The following is a 10,868-nucleotide window of genomic DNA, read 5'->3' as shown; positions in this document are numbered from 1 at the left end:
ACACTGAAACAAAGTGCATCCTGTGCCTTGAGGGGGGGTCACACACACAAACTGAGAGGCACGCAGACGGGGTCCAAAATATACACAAAGTGAGACCAGATGATTCATTTGGAGCGATTGGGGACACAGTTTTATGTAATCGGAGTGGAGTCACGTTACGAAACACAAATGAAACACACATCTGTGTTTGGGGTGAAACTTTGCACTGTAATAGAGTTACACATAGAGTGATGAGAATGTTACTGAAGTTAATATTTGTTATTTTTGAGTAATTTAATAATGTAAAGAGATATGAAAGGACCTGAATGCAACACTGTTCTTGCTTATTTTGCAGCCTCGCTTACAAAAACCAGGAAATTTGCCATATTTCTCCTCTGAGGTGAATTCACGACGAGGCGTTATGTTAAACACTGCACCGTGCTGTCGACACACACATACATACTGTACATACACAGAACGTCTGTCCTCCCAGCTGCTCTGTGGTCATCAACAACTCTGAGGGAAATACTCGACATCTTACATGCAGAAGATGAAGAATGGCTGCTAGAGTCCAATACATTATGCTCCTCACCGTTGTCATGCAAAGCACGTCTCCTCTGCTCAGTTTTCTCATTGTCAAAAAGGGAGAAGTGGTCCGTTACAAAAGCAGGGCAAGGAGCTCTTTGCTATTCACCGGACACATTCACAGAAAAAATGAGCTGCAGAGCCGGGGGGGTGGACAGAAAACTGGACTTTCCAAAGAAAACTGAGCCGGAGCACATGGCGGAGAGAGGACCTCGCAGGGTTCATATGCATCTGAATGAGTGAGTGACATGCCGGGTTTAAGCTGTGATCCTTGACGCTTCTTTTCAGTCTGGCAGTTAAAGCGGTTCAGCCTTTCACTATTGATATTCCGTTCATGTCCTCGGGTGCTTGTCCCCGAGCGGATTTCAGGTCTGAGCAGATGTTTAACACGAACCGGCACCAAGAAAGACATCGTATAAACATGTTCGTTGACCAACAGAAACCAGCCAGGCACGCGTGGATTCATTGTGGGTTTTCTCTTGTTTCACAAATTCCCTTTTCAGGAGATTTCCCAAATACAAATATTTCTACATTTCTCATTGGAAGTGACGTCTCAACTTGAGCAATGTGTTAAGCCGAATGAACTCAAGAAGAGTTGAATCAACAACGGTTACATTTACATAGAACCAGTTCTTCATTTGCTGCAAAGACATTGCATCTGCGGTTGCTGCTGTTTGAGCGTGTGCAAAGGCAAAACAGTGACTCTGTGGACTTTCAAGTGTCTGGGCGGAAGGATTGACTTGAATACCTAAAATCTTGGACAGCTTGGTTTTCACTATTTAACCTGTAAAGACACGTTTACATCATGTATGTTTCATTTGAGCTACAAAAGAACACAGACAACAATGCATGCTGGGAAGTATGTTGCTCACGGTTCATTCAGTCAACTCATCATTTCAAGTTGAAATACCTAAAGGAAAAAAAGTAGACATTTGAAGTTGAAATTGGATGGAGTGTATGGAGGCGAATGGGTCTGTAGAAGATGTGTTTAAAAATCCTTTGTTTGCTTGATCGTCACACTCATCCATCAGGAGATGAACGGGTGGCAGGTGGTGGAGAAAAGCTAAAACGCTGCTGAAATCATTACGCATAGACAAAGACTCTATTGCTACTCCCCACATGCCATACACTGCAAATTGAGGGGAAATTGAGGGAATTGTTTGTCACTGCAGGCAACCGGCTTTCAGTCACCCCGGCTTCAGATGGGAAGCACACAATAGGGAGCTGGCCTGGTTTCTGTGCCTCCCCTATAGGACGTGCAACAATGCTATTGGAGGGGAGACTTGGCTCAGAGTGTCCACACTGAATCCCCCACACCTCCCAGCTACATCTCCCCCTGGTTTACATGCGAGAAAGCCTTCTCACTTCTATAAGAGCCAAGAGCCAAACAAGAGTGTGTCTGTGTGCTTGTGCTGGATTTATCCAAGGACTAAACAGAGGAGAAATGGCGCAAAATGTCTTATTTCATCGTATGTGGACGTGACTGACAGACAGATGGTCTTCCTTAGGTGAGGTGGGAGACCTTCCACATGTCAGGAAGACCATCTGTTGAAAAGGAACATGTTAAATGTACAAATTCCTTAAAAAGACGTTGCAACAAAAGGCCTCTGTATGTGATACAATCGAGTGTTTGTTGGATTTTATTATCCGCAAACATTTGCTACACTGTCATTTTTTATATCATGCAGTCTATATGGTATGAGATTTGGGACATGTATGAGTGTTGAGAGTTTCTGGATGGTCACCATATGGTACATTCATCTTTTAATTAAGGACGGATGATGAATTATGGCTCAGAGAAATGAACAAAGGGAGAGAAGACCGACGACTGCAGGGCATCAGGTTCCTGGAAACCCTGTTTTAAATGTTCATCCTACAGAATGATGCATTATCCCTTTTGGTTGGATTCACTCACTATATTAAAATGCACCAGTCACACCATTAGCCCCTGTGTACACTGGTACAATGATATTATGAATCTAAAGCATGCAAATCCTAGTTATTCACTGTCGTTCATGATTTGTGCCCAGAAGGATTTAATGCAAAGAATAAAAAGATTTTAAATATCTACATTCTTTAAGCCCTTTACTAAATACGTAATCAAGTAAATATCATTTAACAGTGATCGTATAAAGAAATCCATACATTGTGGTTTTCATAACACCAGATGCTATTTCTGCTTATTTCATGCTCCTTATACTCATGTTTCCTCACTGCCGAATCCTACATTTACTGCTGCAACGACCTCATTTCTTGACTGATTGACAATGTTTCATCATATCTTATCTTCACCTTTTACTCATACCTGCTAACCACCAGTTACTCATGTGGGTGCAGTGGTAGCCATTAGCATGATGTGGCAAAAGATTGTGGTGAAAGGGCATAACCTGCTCAAAGGCAGATGTAGTCCACCCCAACTGTTGAGGATGCATAAGGTGAAGACTGACTGTTCCCCCTGCAATACTTTACTGCTCCTATCGAGAGGTTAAGACCACGAGACAGTGAGAGAGAACACATAAAATACAGTAATAACATGGTCATTAAAGGAGACATATCCTGCTCATTTTTAGGTTCATACTTGTGTTTTGGGTTTCTAGTAGAACATGTTCACCTGCTTTAATGTTCAAAAAACATTTTATTTTCCTCATGTTGTCGATCTGCATGTATGTTTTCACCCTTTGTCTCACACGCTCTGTTTTGGTGTCTGTCTCTTTAAGCCCCCCGTAGTCTGCTCCGATTGGTCAGCGTTTTTCGATCTTCAATGATGAAGATTGATGACTTCGATGACGAAATGATCTCCGTGATTCAAAGTAAAAATCATTTGCATCGACAGCCATGTCACCCTCGTCACCATTTCAGCATTGCACTCTGCCTTTTTCCAACATTGTCCGTCTCAGAAAATAAATTGGGCGAAATCATTGCAGCAAAACCAGAGATATCGTCTTTCACTTCCGTGCGGTCTTCTTCCTTGTCAAAACCAGCTGCCGACATTACCCAGAATGCAACGCGACTGCAGACGGTTCTGTTTGAACGGCCAGCCTCATTCAGAGATGAGGAGCGGGCGACAGATATCTGGTAAACTCACTCCTTTCTAACTCCTCACCTCCAGATACATTTGACATTTTCAAACTTGTAGTCTTCAGCCACAAATGACATCACAATGACATCACATGAAATGTAATTTCGCCATGTTTTCCTATCTGATCCAGTAATGTTCCAGCCTTGATATTGATGCTTGCTCAAAGGATTGAGGTCTTTGGGAAACTCACACAAGCCACAGACCTGTTTGACTGAAGTGAAAATTGAGATCTCATTAAACCTGCCTGCCTCCGATGTGTAATGGTCAGTGAGCATGCAGTCTAACAGAATTACAGCCAGCGACTGTGCGTTTGAGGCTTTGGATTACAGCTGCTGTGTGCTATTTTAAGATGATGAGATCTACTTTCTAAGGACGGATCTTAAGACAGACCTTGACACATAACTGAGAACGAGACTCTCACCAGCTCGGCACATTATCACAACGCTTTTCATTGTTTCTGAAAGAAATAGTCAGCAATGAGGGAGTGCTGTGTTGAGCCAGAACCAGAACTAAGCCTCAGGTGCAAACCACCCCTGAATTAACACAGTTTAAACTGGCTTAATTATTAGTAAATGCAGACCTTTGTTCATTCATGAATATGTTAAGGGAATGATTGTGCAGGAGCAGGAAATTGGCAGATGTAATCCCTGTTAACCTGAAAACAGAGTTTTGTTGTGACGCAAACTATTAGCCTCTGAAACACCTTTTTAGCTTATTGGGGTAAGTACAGTTCTCCCTTAATTATTGGATGTTCATTTTGTTTATGCACCTTTATTGAGTGCTGTAAGAAACAATGTTTGACTGCACTTCACCTCATTTTGAATTTTAAAATAGAAAAATGCACTTTGACAACATGATGACGATGCTGAACCTGGGATGTAAACAGACATTACCGCAAAAAATGACAAGACAGAGAAAAGAACAAAGGTCAGACTGAATCACTGACTTTCACATCTTTTGTGGCAAAAACAATAACGCTAAGTCGAATCGTGATCTTTTCCTTACTGCCAAACACATCAGGTTTTGCACATTTAAATATTTTGTCCAACGCCTACACACACACACACACACACACACACACACACACACACACACACACACACACACACGCGCGTGTCTCTGCATCCCGTGAACCCATAACCTCTGATGGCCACTCCGTGCACTGTGTGATGTACAAACAGATAAATGTGTGACCCTTATCTTTTGTGGACAAACCTGTTCCCCCATTTGTCTCGGTATTTATACACCAGTATGATATGTGGGTGCCAAACAGACAGTGTCTGGTTGCATAAGGAGGCCGGTCACTCCCCCTCCACAGCTCACTGGGGAGGAAGTGTGACGGTAATCACCCGGCCTCACTCTCTCTGTTTTTACTTCAACTGACGGAGGCATTCGTGTTTGCTTTGCCAACACTGAGACACACTGAGTATCTGGTTTTGGAGCTGGGCAGATAAGGCGGCGACATCAGATGAGTAGGTCAGAGAAATGTCACGCAAAATGAGTCTACTTCAAATCAATAAATGTTGAATATATACAACAAGAAATGCTCATAAAATCAAGCCCCATTTTGAGCTGAATTGTGAGCTTTCGTTGCTGCTGAGGACCCCGGAGCAGAGTGAGTCAAAACATTCTACAAAGCGATCATCCAAACGCTGAATTCAGGTCAGCAGACTTATGCAGCAGATTTGTGAGCAGCATCTCACATGAAGCACGGCGATAGAAAAACAGCACCCAGCCCGACCAGCTTCCTGACGCCCATGTGTAGATACTTAACAGCAATCATCATTATCTGCAGAGACATCAGATCAACTCATTGAAGCAGCAGAGGGGAAACACACTGTTCTGCTGTTACATCACTTTTGATGAACCCATTTTCAAGCATCCCTTGAGCATGGCAGTAACATCCTGAGATATCTGAACGCAAAGCAGGAGATCAAAGAACAACGCATCCTATCAAACGTGTTGAATGCATTCCCTTCCTCATGAAACATATGAAAGGCCGATTGTTTTGGATATTTAAGTTTCCATGATAGTCTTCTTAACCACCTTTTGCTGGTGCATTACTACAGTTTGTGGCGGAGTACGCCATGTTCTTTTCAGTGGTAACATGTTTCCAGCTAAGGTAAGATCCTTAACACCTTAAAAACACAAGTCAACAATCATATTCAACCAAGATATAGATAATTTGTTCATAGTTGCCTGCCCATTGCTGCCTAGTGCTACTAGTGGGAACCTTTAATTGTCAGTCAACCTTTTCCTACATGAATGAAATGTGTCCATTTGATGTTATCGTCACATAAAATGTACTTGAATGGTCAACAAATTGTTGTTTTGAAAATCCTTTGGAGACATGCACAAGAGATCTGTTGCATTAGGGTTTGGGAAACAAGTTGTACAACAAAAGGTGAAGCACATGTGGAGAAATACGCATTAATTATTCATAATGTAAATAGTGACATTGAAGTGCGTGTGTGGTCGAAATGACCTTCAACGTGTGATTACGTGACAGTGAAAATGTTCAACAGATTTAAGCCCCGTTTGCAGAGGACTAGTATTACCAGGAGACCTCATGTGATTTGTCTCTTTCGTGCACTGCATTTACGTGGGATGAGCAAAGGCTGTGTTTTACTAACATTTACTGACATTAACCCCCGGGTTTGATGTCAAAGGCTCTGCGCGACATCCACCTCCTGAACATCAAGAGCAACGGCTGGAAAACAGGTATTGAACCTCGTTATCATGGAGATCTGCGAATGTGTCTCCATGCAGCGAGGCAAGATGAGCCTCCTGATTAATCTGCAGCTAAAGGGCTGTCAAAACATCTTCCTCAGCAAATTCACTTTTAGGGTCCTTTTAAGGACTTCTATGTTGAGAACATAAGATTGTTATTTTCACCTATTTCTTAGAAGTACGTTTGTCATTTAGGAACTCAATACCGTTGAGAAATCAAACTTTTATGATATTTATATGTCAAATCAGTCAAATCAAATAAAACCCATTTAGGGGCATTTGGCACTTTTCCTACAGTCTCAAACAGTTAATCTATCAGTCACCGTAGGTTTGGGTGTTCGCTTTCCCTCTCTTGCTGCACAGTAGTCTCCTCAAAACGAACGTTCAGTACGTTATCATGCGTAACTGTTCGTTATCAGGGAACCAACACGTGGTGCCAGAAGTCTGGAGCAGACAAAAGACAGCCGCACCCTGGTGCATCAGAGACGACGCATTTCTTTCGCAGCATGAACACAGTTTTTAAAAACAAATCAACGGTTGCTCTTTTATAGAATATAAAAATAAACAGAGCTCGGGCTGTCACATGTGCTACACATTAACTCTCTGTCAGCGGTGTGGGCGAAGATCACCTGGGAAACAATTAACCACACAGAAGCAGCGAGTTGTCGGTGATATTTTGTGAGTTTTTATCTGTAAATGGCAATTTATAATTCGCTTTAGTTGCCAAATGTTCTGTTTCCTTCCATTCAGGTATGACTTTTAATTAGTATCCATCTACATATTTAACTTAATAACACATCTTGAAACATTTCTCAAGCCTTACGTTCACATAGTTGTTCCCATTCTCTTTGATAACATTCACATGTGAACGTCTCAATCTGTGGGAATGAGGGTGAATGTCAGTTTCAGTGAATTTAACAAGAAGCTTATCTCTGCTGATGCCGTGTTGATTGTGAAACCCTCCGCGCCCACATGCCTGAGAACAAACCCTGAAGGTCTGTGTGGTGTTGATGACCACAACGTCGCTGGGTGAGAGTTGACGGAATGATGCTGAAGATTAACAGTAGTGGTGGTAGATGATGGAAAAAGGGGAAGTTCACGGCTGAATCAGCACAACGAGGATACATTTACATTGACCGCATCTGAGAACATTCCCCATATCGGCGATAACTAAAGCATGATTATTTTCTGATATGTAGTCATGAAATGTAATGGATATATCATGCTTTTGGTTCGATATCAAATAAACACTGACTAGAAGCATGAGATGGGACGCATTGACTTCCACCAAAACCATGAACTTTGCCAAACCTTAAAGACATGATGTTTTTTCTTGACTTTTCGGTTGCGGTTTGTAAACACAACATTCAAAGTTGGCCCCTCCTCCCCAGTTCAACGACGACAGAAGCCACGCCCCCTGACCGCGTGTAGGGTTAGATACTTGCCAGCGGCTTGTTAGATCCGGGTGTTCTCTGGCCCGATACCGGGCTCCCTACTGACTCAGATCTCCGTTAAAAGATTGGCGAGCTGGTGTTCTTGGGAGGAAACTCGCCTGGCTCTGCTAACTGCCGTTACTCCTGACGTCTACCCTGCTTCCTCCGGTGAACACGCACTCGGCCGAGGGGCCACCCTGGCCCCGGGCCACAGTTACAGTTGTTAATCACTTTACTCAGTACACACTTGCTCATAAAATGATTATTGATCTCATCCTTCATCCTGATTATGCTTTGTGTCTCACCTGGCATGTCATTAATCATGGCTGCATGTGGGTATGCGTTTGCATTGCGGCTTTGAATGTCTCGGATAAAGCTACATGTGCTTCACGTGTGTGATGTGTATCACCTGTCGTAGGATCTCCAGAATCTCTCTGGCATCTCGAGCCTGTTTGAAAGCCGATGAGGGCCGCGGCTGCTGCACTTTATCGCCCCATCACTCCGGGGTGCAGCATTTCCTCTGCCGTTAGATGCTCTGATTGCAGCTATTTAGGCTACGTCGGCCTATCGGAGGCGTGATCTTTCTCTGCGCTGCTGTTTTGCGTTGAAGGAATTTCCTTCACGGCGCCAGACAAGTGTTCCTTTAGACAGTTGTTGTGGCGTTGTGTCGAAGTGGTGAGGGATGTTTGTGGCGTTGTGTCGAAGTGGTGAGGGATGTTTGTGGCGTCGTGTGATATGCGTCTTTATCCGAGGAGAGAACATTGTGCTATGTTTCAGCACAGAATGATGTGTTCATAGAGAGGTTTTCAATGTGTAAGAGGACAAAGCATTTTCAGGCAGCAACGGAATATCAGTTTATCATTTTACTGTACCTCTTATGTTCTGTCACCACTGTGATATTTATTTCGTTGCATTTTAGGCTGCCATTTTGCTTTTAGTGAGATTAAATCTGACTTTTTTCATTTAATTACATGCATTATGACCATAAATACATAAACTGACGGCAATATGAAGTTCTTTTGAAACTCAGATCCAGTTTTCATGATCCAGTCTGACACTTTGGGTGAACACCGTCGACACCAACTCAAACTTTACTTTGTTCGTGTGTTTTTATCCGAACGCGGGTTGAATTCAACTGGTTTCCAATAGTTTTCTTCTTGTTTTAAGAAAACTGCAAGAGAACATTTGAGAGTGTAATAAAAAAATAAATAAATAAATCACTCGCAATTGAAATGGAAGATTTCTATGATTAATCGGGAGAAGAATCAAAGTTTTCAATCTATGGTCAACAAACAGAGTCTTGAGAGAATCAACGATATTTGTTCTTTTATTGTTTGCAAACAAGGGCGCGGTCCCACGCACGCGTATCTCAAAGTACCGAGAGAGAGCTTCGACTAATGTTCAACATGTTATGCATACAGAGGTTCACGCCTCTGAGATAAATCAGGTCTTTTGACGCTGTCGTGATCTGATCCTTATCTCGTTTTTAAAAGATGCGTTCTGCATAGTTTTAAACGCACGGAAGTTTCGTGTTCACAACACGGGCACACATTCAATATATGCCATTATCATCATCCCACCGGCAGATTTTGACGTGAGTATTTTACCGTCACATTATCTTTGAATCAAGTGCTGCCAAATAATTTACAAAGAGGAATGATGATTAAAAAAAAAAGATTCCAGTAATCTCCTGATAGCAGGTGCAATTCAACCGACAGGTAAACCAAACATGAGATCTTTATTACATGATCCAAAACAAACACACACACACACACACACACACACACACACCGTTAAGTACGGATGGCCGTCATGAATTTAATAACTATGACGCAAAGTAAAATAGCTGAACATCATCAAGGACTTTTTACAAAATGAAATGAGCTGTAAATGTTGCCCTACAGACAGGTGGTAATGTGAGAAACATGCCCCCGGGCTCTACAGGAAACCCTACTCCCCATGGGTAATGCCAGCCAGTATGCAACCGAGAGAGAGCACGGGAGCATGAAGTGAAATCCGGCCCATGGGTGGTTTCATTTGACTGTGGTCAGGAGCAATGAAAGGGGGAAATCAATGGATGACATGAAGAAGAGGGAGACGATTTTTTTCCGCTGAGTGACTGGGAAAAAAAGAAAACAAAGGACGGAGGGAATGAGAAAGTGAAGAACACATCCCTCCACCTCCAAATAAGTTGTTCTCCTTGTGTGTGTGTGTGTGTGTGTGTGTGTGTGAGAAAAAGCGAGGGACAAAGAGGACAAAGAAATGGCTGGAGCTGGTACAGGTTTGGCTCACTCTCACTGGCCCGATAGCCTCGTTGAATGGACTCATTCTTCTTATCAGCGTGGCCAGCAGAGCAGCAGCAGGAGGAGGAGGTGAGGTTCTGTGCGGGTGACCGACATAAGGTTGTTCCCCAGCCGCACAAGGAGAGTGGGGCGGCCTCAAAGGCGAACACACCCCTCTGCTATCAACCGCCACGTCTCTGTTATCGGTGGAAAATACTGTCATGTTAGTCAGGAGATATCAGTATCAGGGCCCTCACTCCAAGGAAACATGGCGGATACTTTGCGTTATGTCACATAGCTTTCCCGTGAGTGTCGTGCCTACAGTGACAACTTGAAGATGCTCCCGTTGCTTGGAATGCTGACGTCTTGAGATCGGCAAGTTTGTTTAACTTCAGACCTCATGGAAACATTTACAGCACTCCAGAAATACACAGCTCCAACTGAGTCATTACTACTGGGTCTCACTTGTGATGATGTGCTAAATGCTGTCGTTTCTTCTCGTCTTCTGATACTGAGGCACAGACAAACACAAGACTTTAACCCAGGAGGCAGCTGTTTGTGTCCCGTCTGAAACCAGGTCAACGTTGACTTATTTTACGTCAATTTCGTTCAGTAACTGCCGTACCTTGTGCACATAACGCGGTTCCACTTTGCTGAACTTGTTTAGCAACTGCAAAGAACATTTTTTTCAGAGACATTAAGGGTCTTGAGAGAATGTTGCTTTCAGACTGACTGCTTGGAAGTACGACGGCTTACAGGGCCGACCTGGAGGCTCGTGCA

Source organism: Melanostigma gelatinosum (genome assembly GCF_949748355.1).
Source record: "Melanostigma gelatinosum genome assembly, chromosome: 20".
NCBI lineage: Eukaryota > Metazoa > Chordata > Actinopteri > Perciformes > Zoarcidae > Melanostigma > Melanostigma gelatinosum.
This window is presented reverse-complemented; position numbering follows the sequence as displayed.